The 20,410-nt window shown below is 41.7% G+C and overlaps 1 long non-coding RNA gene across 1 annotated transcript; it reads right to left on the bottom strand.

Moving 5' to 3' along the window:
- Positions 1 to 5,840: 5,840 nt before the first annotated feature.
- LOC141575813 (uncharacterized) lies at positions 5,841 to 14,815 on the bottom strand. The gene is made up of 2 exons (XR_012503700.1): positions 14,675 to 14,815; positions 5,841 to 8,939 (listed from the first exon to the last, which is right to left on the bottom strand). It is a non-coding gene; the product is annotated as an uncharacterized LOC141575813 (long non-coding RNA).
- Between the last annotated feature and the right edge of the window lie 5,595 nt (positions 14,816 to 20,410).

The following is a 20,410-nucleotide window of genomic DNA, read 5'->3' as shown; positions in this document are numbered from 1 at the left end:
CTTGTAGGGGTCAAAGAAGGAAGTGCTTACATCCGGTTTGGGTCAGAAAAAGGCTCTGAAAGAGCTGTGCCCAGGAAGATGGAGATGGAGGTGAACGAAACAGAACATTCCAGCAGGGGAGAGAGGGGCGCAGCACACCTGGGCAGGCCTCAAAAGGGCAACTGGGCTGGAGTGAGTATATGTGATAAGCTAAGTAAGTCCCCAGACAGCAAATTATTCTTAAACATCAACATACATCCTGCTCATCTGAGATCCTGCATATGGTCAGCATGGGAAGTCATTTTTAGGGGCTAAAAAAGCAAACAGTACTTTGCTAAAGGATAATTGACTTTCCTTCCCTAACTTTTCTTCTGAGAAAGTTGTAAAAATGCCCCAACACTGGTATTCTTTGTTCTAAGTAAGTATGCTCAAAACAGAAGAAATGAGCTAATGAGAAATCTTATCAAAACCCTGGACTGGAAATGTCAACCTAGTTTAGCAAAATGGAGGCATTGGGGGTGCAGAGGAATCAAGAAATAAATGTGTTCTAAAGGCTTAGTCATTGTTTAATTGTGGTATGTTAATAAAGAAATACAGATTTGATGATGATGTTAGCAATGGGAAGGTAACAATGGTAGAATTGAAAAGTACAGGAGAGCTTCTAAATTAACAGGGGGTACATGGAAATGTGATTTAGGCAGCAAAAGTAAGAAAAAAGAGAAAGAGGAAATAATAAAGTAGGATAAATGTTAACGTAAAATGGAATGAAATATACCTGTTCTCATACAAGAAACAGACTGATTTCAAAAACAGAGATTTGGATTTTTAAAAAATCTAGCTGGACCTTAAATATGAAAAAAAAAACAACAAACCACCTAAACAATTGACAAAGTTTCAAAATAAAAGAATGAAAATAGATACGTGGCTTGCTAAAGGTATACCAGATAAATGCAAACAAGAAGAAAATAGTGTTATTCATAATAGGTAAAAAGTAGAAATGACTCAAATGTCTATGAACTGAAGAATGGATAAATAAAATGTGATATATCCATAAAGTGGAGTATTATTCAGCAATAAAAAGAAATGAAGTACAGATGCATACTACACTATGCAAAACCTTAAAAACATTATATTGAGTGAAAGAAACCAGTCACAAAAGACCATATATTATAAGATTTCATTTATATGAAATATCCAAAATAGGAAAATCTGTAGGGACAAAAAGTATATGAGTGGCTGCCTAGGATTTGGGCGTGGGGGGGAACAGTGGGTTGATGACTGCTAAAGTGTAGGGGGGTTCTTTTTGAGGTGATGAAAACATTATAAAATTGATTGTGGAGATAGTTGCACAGCATTGCAAATATACTAAAACCCACTGAATTGTATTTCTTTTTTAATCTTCTAAATGTCCAAATGGTAGAAATTACATAGACTGTGTTCTCTGAACAGAATCCAGTAAAACTAAATATCAACAACAAAGATATGAGGCAAATGTAACCACTTGGAAACTAAGAAACATTCTCCTAAATAAAATTTTAAAAAGTAAAATTTCAAGGCCAAGATAGGGGTATAGGAGTAAGAGATACAAACTACTATGTATAAAATAAATGAGAATCCCCAGTACCTCCATTAAAACAAACAAACAAATAAATAAATAAATAAACAAACCTAATTATCTCCCTCCCAAAAATAAAAAATAAATTTAAAAAATACATTAAAATAAGTGAGCAACAAAGATATATTGTACAGCACAGGGAAGTGTAGCCATTATTTTGTAATAAATTTAAATGGAGCGTATAATCTATTAAAAGTTGAATCACTACGTTGTACACCTGAAACTAATTTAATGTTGTAAATCAACTATATTTCAATAAAATAAATATTAAAAATGAAATTTCAAGTTAACTATAATCTTATGAATAACATTTCATGCCAAAACCATGGGAGTACTGCTAAAGCTGTACTCAGAGGAAATCATGTAGTCTTAAAGGTTTTTATTATTTAAAAAAAGATAAATCAGTTAAATATTCAAATTTAAAAATTAGTATAAGAACTACATAAAGTAGAAAGTGCTAAAAAATTTAAATAGAAAATTAATAAATAATAATTCCTCAAAATAATTGAAAGGATTTGAAAGGCCCAATAAAATAGAAAGGAAAAATATCCTTCCAAGCCTGAAAAATGGGTAAAGGATAGGGAAAAAAAAAAAATACACAGTAACTAAGAATTAGAAAGGGCCTATAACCACTAATAATAGCAATTAAATGATTACAAAAGGCTGTTATGTATAACTCTATGGCAAAGAATTAGAAAATCTAGGGGAAATAATGACTTCTTGGCAAAAAATGAAATACTACAACTCATCCAAGAAGAAAAAGAAGCCCTAAGTAGACTAATAAGTAGACTAATATGTAACCAAAAGAGATTGGAAAAGTATCAATCATTTTAAAAGGCATCAGGTTGAGGTAGTTTTACAGCTGAGGCGTCTTTTGATTTTAAAGAACAAGAAGAAACTTGGGGATGAGATATGTTGATTATCTTCATTTCTTTATTGTTGTAATGGTTCCATGGGAATGTGCATAAATTAAAGCTCATCAATTGCACATTTAAAAAAAAGGTTTTTTTTTTTTTGGAGGTACTGGGGATTGAACCCAGGACCTCGTGCATGCTAAGCATGCGCTCCACCACTGAGCTATACCCTCCACCCACAACTGTGCAATTTAAATGTGCATTATGTCATTTATGCCTCTGAAAAGATGTTTATGAAAAGACAGAGAGAGAAAGTAGGACTTCCACTTCCAATGATGACTAATCCTTTAATCCTAAGCAACTATAAAACTGGACAAAATCAGAGGTAATTGCTTTCATGCACTGGAAAACAGGCAACAATGACTGTGATCCTTGAGAAAAAGGAAATAGACAAGATGACCCCCATGTTTGTCCTGGCTTTCTGCCTGGTGACAATTTCCCAGTGGCAGAGGATCCCAAGCAAAGGAGTGGTCTTCCTGAGCTGAAAAGGCAGAAATGAGTATTTGGGGCTGCTGAAGCAGCAGGAATTTGCAGGTCAGGGTACAGAAGAGGAGGGACTAGCAAAACAGGGCGTGGGGGGAGGCAAAAGTCTACCCGGGAATTCCTCTCGATTCTTTGGCCAAAGAAGGCTGGGCTGTGGGCCGTGGGTGTGTACAGAGTGAGACTCTGAGGCTCAGCAGAGAGCAACTGCTCAGGGCTGAGAGCTGAACAGAGATACCAAAGTTGGCTCAATGTTGGAATATGGAGTTCAAGCCCAGTCAGAGTGGACATGCTGAATATTTTGGCAATTCAGTTGAGATCCCCAAAAGCCCATGCTTTAGAAATAAGAACTAAGTTCTAGAGTAAAGGCATGCCCCGGGACCAAAGACAAAACCAAAAAGACTTTTTGAAACACGACTTAAAACCAAACCTGATAGGAGCAAGAGTCTCCACCAATAATTTAACCACCTGCCAGACCAAAGCCCAAAACCCTTGAAAAGAATGCAACAAAATCCAGATTCCCTACAATGTACCACTTATGTTTACCAGACAATAAAAAATTACTGCACATGCAAAAAGACCCCAAGAGGACCTAGGTGTTTGGAATTAGCAGAAAAGGATTTAACACATATTATAAACACGTTCAAGGATTTAAAGGAAGAAATGGACATAATGAGGGAATATCTCAGCAGAGAAATGGAAAATATAAAAAATGGGATTTATAGAACAGGTGAGTACAATGTCTGAAATGAAAAATTCACCTTATGAAGTTAACAAAAGATTAAAAAGTGTACAGTAAAGCTTGAATAAACTTGAAGCATCAATAGTAATTACCTAAATTGAAAAACAAAGAGAAAAAAATGAGGGGGAAGAAAACGAACAGAGTCTTAGTGTCCCACGGGACAATATCAAATCATAACATACTTGTAACAGGAGCCCCGAAGGAGAGGAGAGATAATAGGGTAGAAAAACCATACAAAGAAATAAGGGCCAAAATTTCCCAAATTTGGCAGAAAACATCATCCTACAGATCCAAGAAACTCAGCAAAACCTCAAGTAGGATAAATACAAACACCTGGAAACATAATAGCCAACGTGCTGAAAGCCATGGATAAAGAGAAAATCTAAACAGCAGCCAGTGGGAAAAAGACATGGGGAGGTGGGGTGCGTGGTGGGAAACTCACTCCTCATCAGAAACAGATGCAGGACACTAGAGCAACCTCTTTTAAAGTGCTGAATTGTGGGGGAGGGTACAGTTCTGCGGTAGAGTGTGTGCTCAGCAAGCACCAGGTCCTGGGTTCAATCCCCAGTACCTCCATCAAAAATGAGTAAGTAAATAAACCTGATTACCTCCCCTGAAAAAATAAATAAATTTTTAAAAAGTGATTAAATTTAAATAAATAAATAAAAATAAGGTGCTGAATAAAGTATAAACCCAGAATTCTATCCAGTAAAAATATTCTAAGAAAATGAGGTGAGATAAAGAGAAACTCAGATAAACAAAAGTTAAAGAGAGTTCATTACTAGCCTTAAGAAATGCTAAAGGAAATTCTCCGGATGGAACTCAGATGAGCTAAAAAGAATGATAAATATGTCGATGAATACTTTTTTTAACTGTCTTCTAAATTATGTATCAATTATATCTCAGTAAAACTTGGAAAAATGTGCCTTTTTTATTTTCTTTAAAAAAAACAAATGACTGTTTAAAGCAAAACAATAATATTGTATTGTGAAGTTTATATAAACACATGAAAAATAAGATTATAACAGCACAAAGGACAATAATGGGGCTGTAAATGGAATTATATTTTTGTAGGATTCTCACGTTTTGCAACGGTATTTTGTTTTGTTTTGTTTTTTGTTTTTCTTTTTGCAGGGGGGAGGTAACTAGGCCTACTTTTTATTTTTTTTTTAATGGAGGTACTGGGGATTGAACCCAGGACCTCATGCATGCTAAGCATGCGCTCTACCACTTGAGCTATATCCTCCCTCCCGGTTCAATATTAAATCATCTTAAAAAGGCCGGAATTAAAAGTATTAGAAGAAACTTGAGGGCAACATTTATAAAACCTTGGGTTAGAGAAGCTTTCTAAAATAAGACAAACCCACGGGCCCTAAAGGAAATGACTGGCAAATTTAACTGTAAAAGGTATTTCTGGACTGCAGAAGACACCAAAAACAAAGTCAAATATAAATGACTAGCTGGTGAAAAAATATTTACAATGCGTATGAAAGACAAAAATTTATAGTTCTCACTATACAAAAAAAGCCTCCACAAATTGTTATGGGGGAAAAAAAAGACAAACATTGCAACAGAGGAGTGAGCAAAGGATATGAACAGGCAATTCTAAGAAGAGAAAACCCAAATGGTCAGTAAATATAGGAAAAACTGCTTACTGGGTCCAGGGGAATTCCAATTAAAGAAACAATGAGATAGCGCTTTGTCCCTTAATATATTGATAAAAATAGAGAAAAGACATCCAGTGCTGGTAAGAACGTGGTAAAAAAAAAAAAAAAAAAGGACATTCTCATTCCTTGCTACTAGAAAGATGAATTGTCATAATCCTTTAGGAAAATAAGATGATAGTGTTTACAGAAATTTAAAACACACATGCCCTTTGACCCTGCATTTCCACTTTGGGGAATCTACTGTATAATTCCTGAATAAATATGAGAATGTTTATGGCAGTATTGTTTGTAGTTCAAAAAAAAAAGCCTGAAACAAGCCAATGTCTGTCAACAGGAGAACAGTAGAAGCCTTTCTGTATATGAACAATATAGAATTATACACAGCTACTAAACAAGAATGAGTAAGAGCTTTATTTTTTTTTAGCTAGGAGGGATATACATGATACTTCATGACACTTTTATTTTTAGGTGAAAACTAATTTATAGAGTAATATGTACAGTTTACCTAATTTTTATAAAAAGACAAACAAAAAAACCTCACACAAAATCCTGTAAATAAAAGCTCTCAATGGCCAAAGCTGGAACAATTTGAGCAAGAAGATAAAGAAAGAAGTATTGGTGGGGGGAGGGTAGAGCTCAGTGGTAGAGCATGTGCTTAGCATGCATGAGGTCCTGGGTTCAATCCCCATGACCACCGTTAAAAAATAATAATAATAAAAATAAGTAAATAAGATAAATGTAATTACCTCCCCTTCCAAAAAAAAGTATGGGATTATAATCCAAAGTATAAATAATAAACATCTATGAGTCCATACTGGTGTAAACGACTGATTAATAAATCCATGGGGAGAAGAGACAAATCTGTTTAGAGGTCCAAATGATTTATACAGATATTCTGTCCACAAGGAAGGGGAACATAAGTTCCCACTACTTAGATGTGGGCTCTGCATAGTGACTTCCTTCTAAAGAGTACAGAGTGTGTGGAGGGGGAGACGGGTAGCGACACTGGAGACCCTGAAAACACTCTCTTAGCCAGGTGATCTAGGTCAGCTTCAACAGTGGTAAGCCATGTAGACAGTATGTACCCTAGATATGATGTGATAAAAAGGTATTTGCCTCTGTGGTCCTCCTTCCACAAACCCAGAACCTTGGTCTAATTATGAGAAAAGCATCAGACAAATCCCAGTAGAGGGACATTCTGCAAAACACCTGACAGGTCCTCCTCAAAACTGTCAAGGTTATCAAAAACATGGAGAGTCTGAGAAACTGTCACAGCCAAGCGGAGCCTAGGGAGACATGACAATTCAATGTAATGTGGTGTCCTGGATCGGATCTAGGACATTAGGAAAAAATGAAGGAAATCCTGGGGGGGAGGGTATACCTCAAGCGGTAGGTCACATGCTTAGCATGCATAAGGTCCTGTGCACCATTACCAGATCCTGGGTTCAATCCCCAGTACCCTGTCTAAATAAATGAACCTAATTGCCTCCTCCAGTCCAAAAAGAAAATTAAAGAAAATACATTTGAAAAAATGAATTTTATACTGCATAGCACAGGGAACTATATTCAATATCTTGTAGTAGCTTATGGTGAAAAAGAATATGAAAATGAATATACATATAGCTATGTAGGACTGAAGCACTGTGCTGTACACCAGAAATTGATACAACATTATAAACTGACTATATCTCAATTTAAAAAATTAGAAAATTAAAAACTAAAAAATGAAGAAATCTGAAACATGGACGTTAATGATGTTAGCATCAATATTGTTCATCCATTGTAATAAATGTATCATATTAATGTAAGACGTTTGTAATAGGGAAAACTGGAAAACTGGGTATCAAGTATATGGGAATTCTCCCTATGCGATCTCTTTTCTTTTCTTTTTAGATAAATCTAAAATGATCCTAAAAATTAAAGTCTACATTTCAAAAATCCTATACATACATGTAGTTATATTTATTCACAGACATGTGCATGAGTGCAGATTTAATTTTTTCCTTATTACAAAATTCAGTACAGAAACTTAAATCTTCAAGACAGAAAACATGGATGTACAAAAAGAAGAAACTGATAATCACATATAATCCTACCACTTAGCATTTATACATGTAGCTTGTAAACATTTTTCTCTGCATTTACTTTTTCTTCTAGACAAAATTGGGAATCATTCTTTTTTGGGTGGGGCAGGAAGTGGGAATCATTCTTTATACCAGTTTTGTACACTTTATTTCTTTGAACTCAATATTATATCATGAGCACTTTTTCTCTTCATTAACAATTGTGGTTCTGGGGGTGGGTATAGCTGAGTAATAGAGTGTATGCTTAGCATGCAGGAGGTCCTGAGTTCAATTCCCAGTACCTCCATTAAAATAAACAAACAAACAATTGTGGTTTTTCAGAATCTCTGTGAAGAAAAACTTCTGGAGTTCAACTCTCCATCAAACAGGTATTTCCCGAGCACCTGCTCTGTGCTACAACCAGAAGCCAACCCAACACACTCCCTGGCCAAGTGGAGTTGACACTCGTGGGGGAGGTAGGGAAAAAAACTAAACACAAATCAACACAGGACCACAGTTGGAAGAAGCGTTGTGATGAAAATAAAGAGGGTACAGTGATAGAAACAAAATTCTGGGTGGGATTTGTTAGGGTGGTCAGGGGAGGCCTCCAAATGGAGGTGGCATTTAAGCTGAGACCTGAGGCCGGGGGTTGGCTTTGGAACTTGCAGGGAAATCGTCTTAAGAGTGGATCTGGAACATGGTGAGGTCCCGCCCAAATCAGCTGCATCACTGGAGCCAGAACATGTCTCCCAGCTCCCAACACGTCATCGAAAGCTCTCTGCCCTTGACCGCTGCTGTCTAGTGTGGGCTGCACTGTGCTGAGGAGGGACAGCCACGCCTGTGTCACAGATGTGCAATCTAGACAGTCCCACTGGCCTCTCCCCCAGAAGGGCCTCCCTCACCTTGGAGTTTAATGCTCTGCTGTCACCATCTTGAAATTCTTAATAATTTATCTCAGAGCTGGTGTTTTGTAAGTGAAAGCCCATGGGCAGTGGGGCGGAGGAGATAAGAACATGCGTTTGCTCATGTAAAGGGACATATTCTGACACACTGACAATGGTCCCAGCATTGTCAGTGTCCCGTGAACACACTTCCAGCGCCCCCCCCCCACGGCGTGGGGGCTCAGAGAGACGCGAAGTAAGTGTGAGGTGAAGGGCTACTCTGAGACGGGGTGAGGACACAGCCCTGAGAGGCCGTGCCTTCCACTCGACTCGGAATTTGCTTGAAGGCAGAGAGAAAGCACTAATGTCTATTAAGGATGAATGACCAGAGAACCTTATCAGACTTTCTTCCTCACTTGCCTTGGTACCAGCTGACCACTTGTGCTGAAAATGATGACAGAAAGAGAAGGAAAGACCGAGCAACCCAGAGCTCCTTTTCCTTTCAGTCCTCTCTTCCTTGTGGGGAAACTGTTGCTGGAGCGTGCGTGTCTTGGGAAGTGCAAACGGCTGAGTGTGTTTTGTGCAGCACCTTCCACGGCTGTAGCAAGCACAGAATAACAGATGCACGTACGAGTTACAAAATGCAGACTATGTCATTTGGTGATTCCACATGTGAGTTAAACTCTCACAGCTTTTTTGCATTTAAAACTGGCCTTGCACAATATAAATGTGAGTGGTAAAATTCGTGCTAATAATTAATTTTTAAATTTTTTCTTCCCTTAGAACAACATGAAATAGCAAATAAAAAACACCATGACAAGTTGACAGAGAGAGAGAGACCACAGGAGAAAGGAAAAAACCTTACAAACCTTACATGCTATTACTTTCAACAGCACTTTTCTTCCTGTCTTGTGTACAGGGGGCCCCCAGTTTTCACTTTGCACTGGGCCCTACAGATTAGAGAATTGACCCTGGGGGCAGCCAAGAGAAAAATCCTAGGATCTCTGCTTCCGAGTGAGGTGCATGAGATAAAAGAAGAGGAAGAAACCCAGCTGAGACAGCAGCATATCTTATTTAGCTTTAATACAAAATGATACCAGCAGCAACATGGGCCTGGACGTGTTAAAAGCTGATCTCAACTTTTTTTTTTTAATTTGCCTTTGTCCATTCTGCTCTGAGTCTTTAAAATTTATTTTAAAAATCATAAGAGAAACACAAGCTCTCTGTAGTTAATTCGGACAATATCTAATGAAGCAACACACGAACATTTTCTTTTGTTGCTCACTGAATCCCAGCTCCTCCCAGAAGTCACAGCGGCGCGTCGGTGCCCTTTTCTCTAAAGCTCAGAGAGGGGAGGGGAGCCAGCTACAGTGACCCAGCTCATAAACGGAAGGGCTGGGACTGGTACCCACTGAGCGTGTCCCTCCCTCTCACGCCCTCAGCAGAACCATCAGTAACATGACAAGCCCCAGCAGACGCTGGAGAGCACCACGAGTGTGTCTGGCCCAGATTCTGCTCCGTAACGCCCAGCCTCCGTGGATGCTTGGGAAATCCCAACCGGATATTAATTTCACCACTGTCAATGGCCTTCATAATATTTCCGTTTTTGAAAAATGATAGTTCGAAGTAAGGAGATCAAGTACATTATTAGTTCCTGTGATCTCAACTCTCAGATGAATTCATGCAATTTAGTGCCTCCTAATGCAGTCAGATGGAAGCTGCAAAGCAGGCTGTGTCTGAAATAACAGATTTCTAAATGAACTTGACAGATGTAAACACAATATTGGGGGCGGGGGCAGGATTTACTGAGCAGAGACAATATCTGATCAACTTCGGATGGTCAGGGCCTGGCGCAGTGTCCAGCGCAAGATGAATAACGTGTTGGCCAAACTGAATTAGTCAGTGTGCACACAGGCTTCTAATGCCGATGTCCTTAAAAGGAAAAGACGCCCCAGTTTTTCTGGTGTCTTAATGGAACAGAGAGAAACTGGCCTCTCGTTTATGAAGATGCTTTCAAGCTTAGGACCTTAGCAGCTGTGACATGATGTAATTGCATCCGGAAGAGCCCTCCTCTTGTAATTATCTGACCAGTTCATAACAATCCACGTTCTCTGAGAACTGCCCTCTCCCGACAAGGGGGAGCCATTTAGTGTGACAGGCCCCTTCCTTTCCCCTGGCCACAGGGCGTGGCACTCTGGTGGATCACAGACCAGAATTGGGCTCATTCACTTCTCTCTCCAGGGGATTCAGCATGGGGGTTCAGCAATTCCAGCTAGTTTCTAGTGTGGCTGGGATGAGGAACGGGACAAAATTTGGGATCTATAGTGTAGCCCTCTTTGGCCATGTGCCTGGGTAGATAGAGAAAGACAATCTGTAGAGGGCAAGATTGCTTGGGGGAAAGAAGAGAAGAAGCCTGGCTCCTGGCAGCCATGTTTATACCATGTGATCCCGCCTTTAACCACAGCTGACTGGACCCACATGACAGCGGATGCAAGTCTGGCTCATTAGTCATTCCCCCAGGAATTTGGTGAGAAGTCCAGTCTTTCTGCGTGGCTGGAACTACCCACGTGGCACTGGGGAGCTGGGAGCAGATATGGTCTAGACCAAACAGAGAAGCTGGTCTGCACACAGCCTGGGAAAAGCATGTCTATGACAAATGATGAAGGAAAGGACTTCACTGGTCCCTGATGTGCCCTTCTCCCTCCTCCTGGCCCTGCTGGCATTCCTGCTCGTGGGTTCCAGAAGACCCCCTGACGGCTTTCAAGTGAAGTCCTTTTTAATTTACGGAGCTTGACTTGACTTTGTTACCTGCAACCAAAAGAGTTCTGATTCTCAGGACTCCTGTGCCCCATGCTAGGCCTGATGAAGCCCCATTACTTTTGGGTTGGGTGAGACGTGATGGTGCCCCTCCAGTAAATTCACTTTCTCTTCAGTTAAGCTGGTTCAAATAGGTCTTTGCTGTTTGTTTCCAAAAGAGCTTTGACCAAAACAACACAGGTTTGTATCCGTGAAGGTATCAACATCTGCCTGTACGTATGTGGAAGCTAACTTTGGGCAAAGCTCCCCCAGCCCTACTGAAGGCTTCACTTCATGACTTTGTTTTTACTGACCTCTCTGCCCCTTGCACAATCTTTAGAGGCCACCTGCGTGTCTAGGAGAATGCAGGAAGTGACCAAGGGGTTGCCCCTATGGAAGCAAAGAACAGGACATGGGAGGGAATCAGGGGTTCAGTCTTGGCTCCACACCTTAGCTTTAAACTTTGGGCAAGTCCTTGATGCCCCTCGACATCCCTCTAAACTCAGTCTGCGTATCTCTAACGTGGTGATAACAGTCCTCACTTTCCTGATCACTCAGAATTGTTTGGTGGTCAAAGAGCATAAGAGGTTCAACAGTATAAAGAACTATTATTTTATAATGACTACTAAGTGAATACATGGTTATGTAGAAAGTCCTGAAAATAAAGAATAACATGAAAATGGAAGGAGAAAAAAAATCACCTATGATTCGGCCCCACTCCCACTCCCACCCCCCCCCCCAGCCCACTAAATGCCACTGGTAAGATTTTGCTGCACATTGTCAAATCTTTTTTTTTTTTAATGTCTACTTTCTTTTTTCCCCAAAAAATTAGGATCCTACTGTTTTGAATGAAGTAGGTTCTCAAATCTTTTAATTCAATAACAATTTATGAACATTTTCCAAAATTCTTCCACTTCATTTTTAATAGCTGCATAGTATTTCCTTTCTTTCTTCCTTTCTTCCTTCCTTTCTTCCTTCCTTCCTTCCTTCCTTCCTTCCTTCCTTCCTTCCTTTCCTTCCTTCCTTCCTTCCTTCCTTCCTTCCTTCCTTCCTTCCTTCCTTCCTTCTTTCTTTCTTTCTTTCTTTCTTTCTTTCTTTCTTTCTTTCTTTCTTTCTTTCTTTCTTTCTTTCTTTCTTTTGTATAGTATTTCATTCCAGAGAAGAATCGTAATTTTCACAACCATTCCCCCTTCATTGCAAACCCCCATGCTGGGAACTGTGGCAGTTTAATGATGGGAGAGGTCAAAGCTCCTGGGATACAGGCTAGAGGTAAAGAAATACTTCACTCCATGTGAACTTTTAATGTGTTACCTATTCAAATGCATAGGTGGATGAAAGTCTTCACACAGGAGTTGAAATCCAAGCTGACTGGTAAACAACAGGCAGGATGTTTTTTCAGAAGAGAAAAATGTAGGGAAAGGAGAATTCCTAGTAGAGGACAGCACCAGCCAAGGTATGGAGGTGAGTAACAGGAGTGGATTACGGAACAATTTTTTTTTAATCTAGAAAAAGGAGCTCGCATTTCTAAATTCTTTTTTTTTTTTTTTAAGTTTTTAAAATTTTTTAATAGAGGTACTGGGATTGAACCCAGGACCTTGCGCATGCTAAGCACATGTTCTACCACTGAGCTATACCCTCCCCACCTCTTTTTTTTTTTTTTTTAATGGAGGAACTGGTGATTGAACCCAGGACCTTGGGCATGCTAAGCACACTCTATACCTCACCACTACCCTGTGGCATCTCTAAATTCTAATCTCCATTAGACTAACAGCCCCAAATGTTAAGGTATACCAGTCTACTAAATAGTCTAACTTCAAAAAAAAAAAAAAAAGGAGCTGGTAAGTGGAAAAGCCAAGATTTGAACCCAGGCCTAACCGGCTCCTCTGTGCTTACTAGTAACCAGTGTCCTGTTTGTAGGGATCTAGGTCTTCCTGGACTTGGGGCAGATCACTGCTTCCCACTCTGGACCTGTGAAATGGAGGAACTGAACTAGATGATACCTAAGGCTTGTTTCAAGTTTACTCCCTGGGAATCCAAGTTCCAATTGATCAGGTTTCGTTTGCCACTCTGGATCTGGTGGATCAGATGAGCCTGCCAAGGGTCGGAGACACTGCAGGGTTTCTAGGACTTTCTAAGAAAGCTCTGAGTTTCTGGGAGGCTCCCAGGGACTTGCTTTGAGGCCCAGGTCCCATCTCAGAATGGTTCTGTGGCAGGGGTACAGCCTGCAGGCTCAGAGCATTTGACCTCCTGGCCCAAGGTCATATATTACATTCCAGCAGGGGAGAAATGCCCACCAGGGAATTCTAAGGGCAATTTTCAAGGACATCAAATGGCGAACGGTGAGTCAGAGGACTCTTCTGAGAAGAGCCATTCCAGGGATGAAAAACGGGGCTGGGGGCCACTCTGGCCTTCTGGCCTATTTCATTCAGCCAGCACTGAGAATTTTGGACTACTTAACAAGCATCTAACGACAGGAGATCTCCAGATTTCTAGATTCTTGTGAAAAGTGGGAAGACCTGACAACCCTAGGTCCATGTTCCCACAGCTGGCTGGACCCTGGCTGCCCCCACCCCCCGTCCTCAGCCCTGGAGTTCCCGCCCAGCTCACACACCTCACCAAGTCCGCCTACGCCTGGAGGCATGTGGGTCTGTGACCCTTGATCTGGGTCAACTCTCTCATTTTATAGGTGAAGACATTGAATCCTGGAGAGAGGAAGGGACTGAACTGAGATTGCAAAGACTGGAGGGAGACTCAGGCTAGTTTCCAAGGTGCAACTTCCAATGGTGTGTTTCTTTTAGAGCACAAGCCATCAACCAGAAGACCAGCACTCCCTGGGCCTGCTGTCTGCCAGGTGCCTCACCCAGGAGGCCACAGTTCCCACTGGGTTGGTGCCTCTGGAATCTCATATAACCCACCAACCCCTCCCTCCCACCCCCCAGGCCAGCAGGGTTGGGGGTCACCTGGTACTGGAATATGCTCCATTCTCACTCAGAAAGGTCCAGCTGCCAGGAAGGAAATACCCTGAGCTGTTCCTTCTTTCCCACTCAGAATTTGGCTACAGTTCCCTGGACCCCAGGCCAAGTTCCATCATCCTGGGTTCCATCATCCCCCGATATGAGTTTGTTTTTGGTTTTGTTTTGCTTTTTTTGTTGGGGGGAAGTAATTAGGTTTGTTTATTTAATTTCATTTATTTATGTATATGGAGGCACTAGGGATTGAACCCAGGACCTTGTGCATGCTAAGCTCGCACTCCACCACTGAGCTATACCACCATCCCCACCATGAGCTCTAATTCTTGTCCTTCCTTCATCACAGCGTTTAACATGGGATGGCAAACAACAATGACCACAAGGACATCAGCGAAACAAACAGCACTTGATTACGCGTTTACAGCGTGCGTGACGGTATTCTCACCAACCTCTGTAAGAACCCCTAGGATCTGGGAAGTAAAGGAAACTGACCCCAAACCTCACAGCTGGAAGTGGGTTCAGACCCCCTTGTCTGACAAGAAACCAACGCTCTTCCTACTTTCCGTACCTCGGTCGCTGTAAGGGGGTTTTCAGAATCCAGTGAGATCAGAAGCCCTTGAAATGTGGGTTTTCTCCAGCACCTTGACTTTCCAGGTTCTCCGCCTGAATCTTGCAATGTCTGCATGGATGGTGGGAGCCTGGGAGTCACCCTAGGAGGGAACCACCAGGGGGTTAGCAGTGTTTTTGTAAATGTGGACAGTGGATCGCAAGCTTCTGCTCGTGTCCGCCCCAACCCCTCACCCCAGCCCGGGACTGAGGTAAGTGATACCCCAAATTTCTGAGCCAGAGAGGACTGGAGGTTCATTTAGCTAAACGCTGGTAATTTACATGATAATTCTTATTTTAAAATTTAAGTTTCAGACTTCTGTATAAATTTCTGTTCTTTTAAGCCCCCTGCCCAAATTCTATTTCTCTCCAACCCCCAGTAAAAACAAAAAACAAAACAAAACAAAAAACAGCTGGCGAAAGTACCATTGGTCCCACAAGCTGTCTCCCTCTATTTCCAGGCCAACATATAAAATCATACTATCATTTTAAAACTTCTGCTATGTTTGATGTGCAAAGATGTTCATCTCAGCGCTGACTATAACAGCAAAGAAAAAGAACACAACCTAAATGTCCAACACAGAAACTGATTAAAGAATCAAGGTACAAGTAGGAGAGAACTCTGCAGCCAGTGAAAATAATGTTCACTTATTTTATTTTTAATGTTCATGTAACAACTTAAAAAGCACTCATGATACTATGGATTCTTCATTGCTTTTCAAATTACAAAAGTAATCCCTAAAAAAAAGTAATCCCTTTTCACAATACAAATAAAATACTATAGAAATGTTTAAGGTAAGACGTGAAGGTACCCCACAAACATGCCTACCGCCAGTCCCAGAGTTAACATGCAGTGCAGTGGGGAGGGTACAGCTCAGTGGTAGAGTATGTGCTTAGCATGCCCGAGGTCCTGGGTTCAATATCCAGTACCTCCATTTATAAAAGTAAATAAACAAATCTAATCCCCCCCCACCAAAAACAAACAGACAAACAGACAAACAAACAAAAAGCATGCAGTGTAAAAAAAAATAAGACCATGCAATGTATTCGTCATGTACTGGTACATTTCAGAGGCAGAATAAAATTATATAGATTCATTAGTATCACTTTTTTTTTTAACCTATACATTGGAATAGGGAAAAAAAAGGCTATTTGTACACCCAAGTTCATAGCAGCATTATTCGCAGTAGCTAAATGTGGAAGTAACCCATGTGTCGTCAGTGGATAAGTGAATAAGTAAAACATGGTCTAAGTAAACATGGCCCATACAATGAAATATTATTCTGCCTTAAAAAAGGAAGGAAATTCTGACGCAGGCTACAACAGGGATGAACCTTGAGGACATTCTGCTAAGTGAAAAATCAGTCACGAAAAAACAAATAGTGTAGGATTCCACTTACATGAGGTACTTAGAGGAGTCAAAAATCACAGAGACAGACAATAGGCGGTTGGTTGCCAGGGGCTGGGGAGAGGAGGGGGTGGGGAGTTACTGTTTAACAAGTTTAGGGTTTCAGTTTTACAAGATGAAAAGAACTATAGAGATGGATGGTGGTGGTGGTTGCATATTATTATGAATATATTTAAAACCACTGAACCGTACACTTAAAAATTGTTAGGATGGTCAACTTTGTTATGCGTATTTTACCATAATAAAAAAAAAAAGTGGGGGAAGAAAAGGCTAGACAAAAATACACCAACATTTTAGTATTTCTATTTGGGTGGTGGGGTTGTGGGTAATTTTTTTTTCCCCTCTCCTTTTCTTCATTCTCTAAATAAGCCTTTTTGGAAAAAATGAACATTAAACATAGAAATGAAAGATAAAAATCATTTCATCTGACTCCACCCAAGAACCAGTACCAGTTCAAGATTCAGTCTGTGTGGAGTTTGGCTGCATCCAAGCTGGGCTGATCACCTCTGTGGCAAGGCATGATAATGCGAGTCACCCTTTTTGAGCCAGCTTACAGGTAAGGAAACTGAGCCTCAGAGGAAGGGAGTGGTCTGGGAAAAGCCTGAGATGGAGACCCAGAATGGACACCCATGGGAGGTCACCCCATAGTCTCTCCATTAAGGTCGGTTCAATTCAACAAACATGAAAAGTTTTGAGCACCAAGGGAGTGCCAGGATCTGTGCCCTGTGCCCTGTGCCAAGGGCTGGGGAACAGGAGTGACCCAGGGACCGTCCTGCCTTCTCACAGTCTGGCTGTGCCGACACAGAGTACTCAAAGGGAGCTGGTGATTTGGTCACCCTGGAATCTTCAGCCAAAAGCTTAACCCAAGCTCTTTGTTCATGCATGAACAAATGTGTGTGTACCCAGGTCACCAGTGACACTGTGACTCTCCTTCAGTTAATCAGGAACAAAAAAGAAAATCCTCACAGATTTGCATATAGAAAACAGAAAACAATTACATAGGAAGATTATTTGCTTTTTTTTTTTTTTAATCCCCGATTAACTGAGAGAAAGTTAAAGTCCTCCTGGTGACAAAGAGGCAGGAAGCATGGCGGATGATAAACCCTGGCCCACAGGGTCCCTGTCAGGCCCCGGAGACCACAGCGCAGCACGGAGGGAACAAGATAAGCCAGGTTGGGAGTGGGAGGCAGGAACTCCTGAGGCAGGCTGGGCCTTTTGCAGGCTTCTCGATGAAGCTCAGAGAGCTTCCAGAACAGGCAGATGATTCACACACTTTTCCCAGACACGAAGGAAACCCAGTCATCAGAAAAGGAAAGAGGCTCAGTGTTCAGTGTTGAGGGGCTGGCTGCTGGGGTCAGGGGAGCCTGCACTCGAACTAGACCCCACCCTCCACCCATACAGCCTCGGATGAACCACCTAACTCCCCAGTTACCTCATCTGTAAAAAGAGGGCAATGTTCCCCCCGCCGGGGGAAGGCTGGGAGCACTGAGTCACTTCTGGCACCATTGGCCCAAAGCTACACTGTCTCTCTGGCTCCAAACCCTGAGCTCTGCTCCTGCACGAGGTGCCCAGACAGACCCATGAATGACCTCGTCACTATTGTCATGAGGGAGCCACACAGCCCAACACTGAAGAGAGTGGCCGGAGGAAGCCTGCTGGCTTCACGTGCCTTCTAAGCAAGCCCAATAAAGGCAAGTGGGGTGGTTTCTTTTTGTCTGGCAGAAATACGGGGGCCCCTCTCACCCACTTTCCTCCATCACCCCCCCGACTGGGTCCCTGGCTCATGGCCAATCACCCAACCAAAGCCTGGCAGCCTGGGTTTGTCGGGGAGGCTCCAGGAGCAGGCCGAGGTCCAAGTCCTACACATACTAGGCCATTCCTTCCCTGCCTTACCTGGCCATTCCTCAGTGCCGTCATCTGTAAGAGAAGAATCCAAGAGTAGGTACCTTACAGAGGAGTTTGGAGAATGACAGAGGATAAACCAAAGAATGCTCTCAGTACCACGGCTGGCATGATTAGTGTTCAATAAATGTTCGCCATTATTATCAACGCCCTGTTCCTGAACAGGAACACCTGAATGTGCTGGGAAGAAAATACATTGCTATGAGACAAGATTATAAAGTAGTATATAAAATAGGGCTCAATTATGTTGAAAAAAATTATACACATGTAGAAGCTAAAAAGACCAGAAGGAAATGCTGGCAGCACTGAAGTCTTGGTGGTAAAATTATAGGGGATCTTTTTCTTTGTGTTTTCATGTATTTTCTACATTTTCCTGCAATGCACACATCACTTTTGCAATCAGGAAGAAAGAAAGAAAGGAAAAAAAGCACTGTGAAAGCTGAGAGGAGCTATCACTTGGATCTGGGCTTGTGGATAGGATGCCTCAGAGGAAGTGGGATTTGAGCAGGGCCTGGAAGGACAGGAGAATTTGAAGAATGGGGGAGGAGAGCCAGAAGTCTTTCTTGTTCCTTGGTGTTTTTTTGTTTATTTTTGTGTGTGTGTCTGTCTCCTCCCCTAGGCTGTGGGCTCCTTGAGGGCACAGTCCATAGTCTAGCTTGTTCACTGCTGTTTTCTTAGCTTCTAAACAAACAAACAAACAAACAAACAAACAAAAGAACCTGGTGCTTAGTAGGTGCTCAATAAATACAGATCTAGTGAGCGAACAACCTTGACAGCTCCACTTAGCCTGGGAAACAAGGATGCTCTCAGTTCACTGTCCAGCTGGTGCACTGCCAAAACGGAGGTGCGTGGTTTCTGTGGTAACAGAAGAGGGCCCGCCAGGCCAGCAGCGGGAGGCAGACATAGGGATGGCGAACTCTGCATCTTTTCATGGTGTGGCCTGGAAATTGGGAACATGGCGGTGGGCTCTTTCAACAGATGTTGAGGGAGGAGAAAGAGCTTCAAAATATGGTTACCTCAGTTGTTTGCTGCACAGGCTTGTCAAATCAGTCGATGAATGCTCAGGCAGATGGTTTAGGTCTTTGAAGGAGGGTAGGAGGCTCTTGTTGGATGGAAAGCTAGGGACTCAAAAATGTTTGGTTCCAGTCTAAACCCTGCTTAGTGACCTCAGGAAAGTTACTTAACCTCTCTGGGCCTCATTCATGAGCAGTTTTCTCCGCTCTAAAATTGCTTCTAAAAAGACATGTCTAGTAGGAATGTAAAATGGTGCAGCCACTGTGGAAAAAAACAGTTTGGTAGTTCCTCAAAAAGTTAAACATATTATTATCATATGATTCAGCAATTCCACGGTAGATATATACCCAAGAGAATTGGAAACAGGTACTTAAATACTTGTACTCAAAAGTTCATGGTGGTACTATTCACAATAGCCAAAAGACCATCAGCAGGTGAACGCATTAAAAAAAAGGTAGTATATCCATACAATGGAATTCAGCCATAAAAAGGAATGATAGTGCTAAAATGTGGATGAACCTCGAAAACATTATGCTAAGTGAAAAAGCCAGACTCAAAGATCAAATATTGTATGATTCCACTTATATTAAATATCTAGAATAGGTAAATCCATAGAAACAGTGCAGATTGGTGGTTGCCAGGGGCTGGAGGAAGAGGGGAGTGGGGACAGAATTTTCTTTTAGGGTAGTGGAAGTATTTTGGAACTTCACAGAGGTCTTGTTTGCACAACATTGTGAACATAATAAGTGCTGCTGAATTACACACTTTAAAGTGGTTAATTTTATGTTACATGAATTTCACCTCAATTACAAAAAGAAAAAGAAAAAAAAAAAAAGACTAAGAGGTAGGCAAGACTGAAGGTGGATATAGATGGAACTGAGAGATCATCACAGGCTTCCCACACAATTACACCGCCAAGGTGACATGCAGGAAAAAGCTCCCAGTAGGGTCAGAACTGGAATCTAGATCTGTCTCTGGCCACTTATCCACAGTGGGATCCTGGGCCACACACTCAAGCTTCCTGAGCCTCAGGCCTCCTATCTGCAAAACGGGGCTGCTGCATCTTCTCTGTCTTCCACAGAGCACTGTGCATCATTGTTCTAAGAGCACTCTGTGAACTGGGGTTCACAGGGTGAACCCTTTGGAATGAAGTGTCTCAGTACCTATTTTCTAAGCACGGCAGACTGAGAGCCAGTTCCTGGTTCACGTGGAGACACTGAAGGGGTTCAGAAGCCACTGGCAAGGAAGGGGCACACTGGGGCTAACCAGTTGGAGTCCTGGCTCCATCACTGTATCTGTGGCCATGGGCCAGTCACTCATTTTCCTGTTTTTTCAGCAGTATAATGGGAATAGATCTACCTTGGAGAGGGGCTG

The sequence above is a fragment of the Camelus bactrianus genome, chromosome 32, assembly GCF_048773025.1.
Source record: "Camelus bactrianus isolate YW-2024 breed Bactrian camel chromosome 32, ASM4877302v1, whole genome shotgun sequence".
Taxonomy (NCBI): domain Eukaryota; kingdom Metazoa; phylum Chordata; class Mammalia; order Artiodactyla; family Camelidae; genus Camelus; species Camelus bactrianus.
The sequence above is the reverse complement of the archived record's forward strand: the minus strand, read 5'-3'. Positions and strand labels throughout refer to the sequence as shown.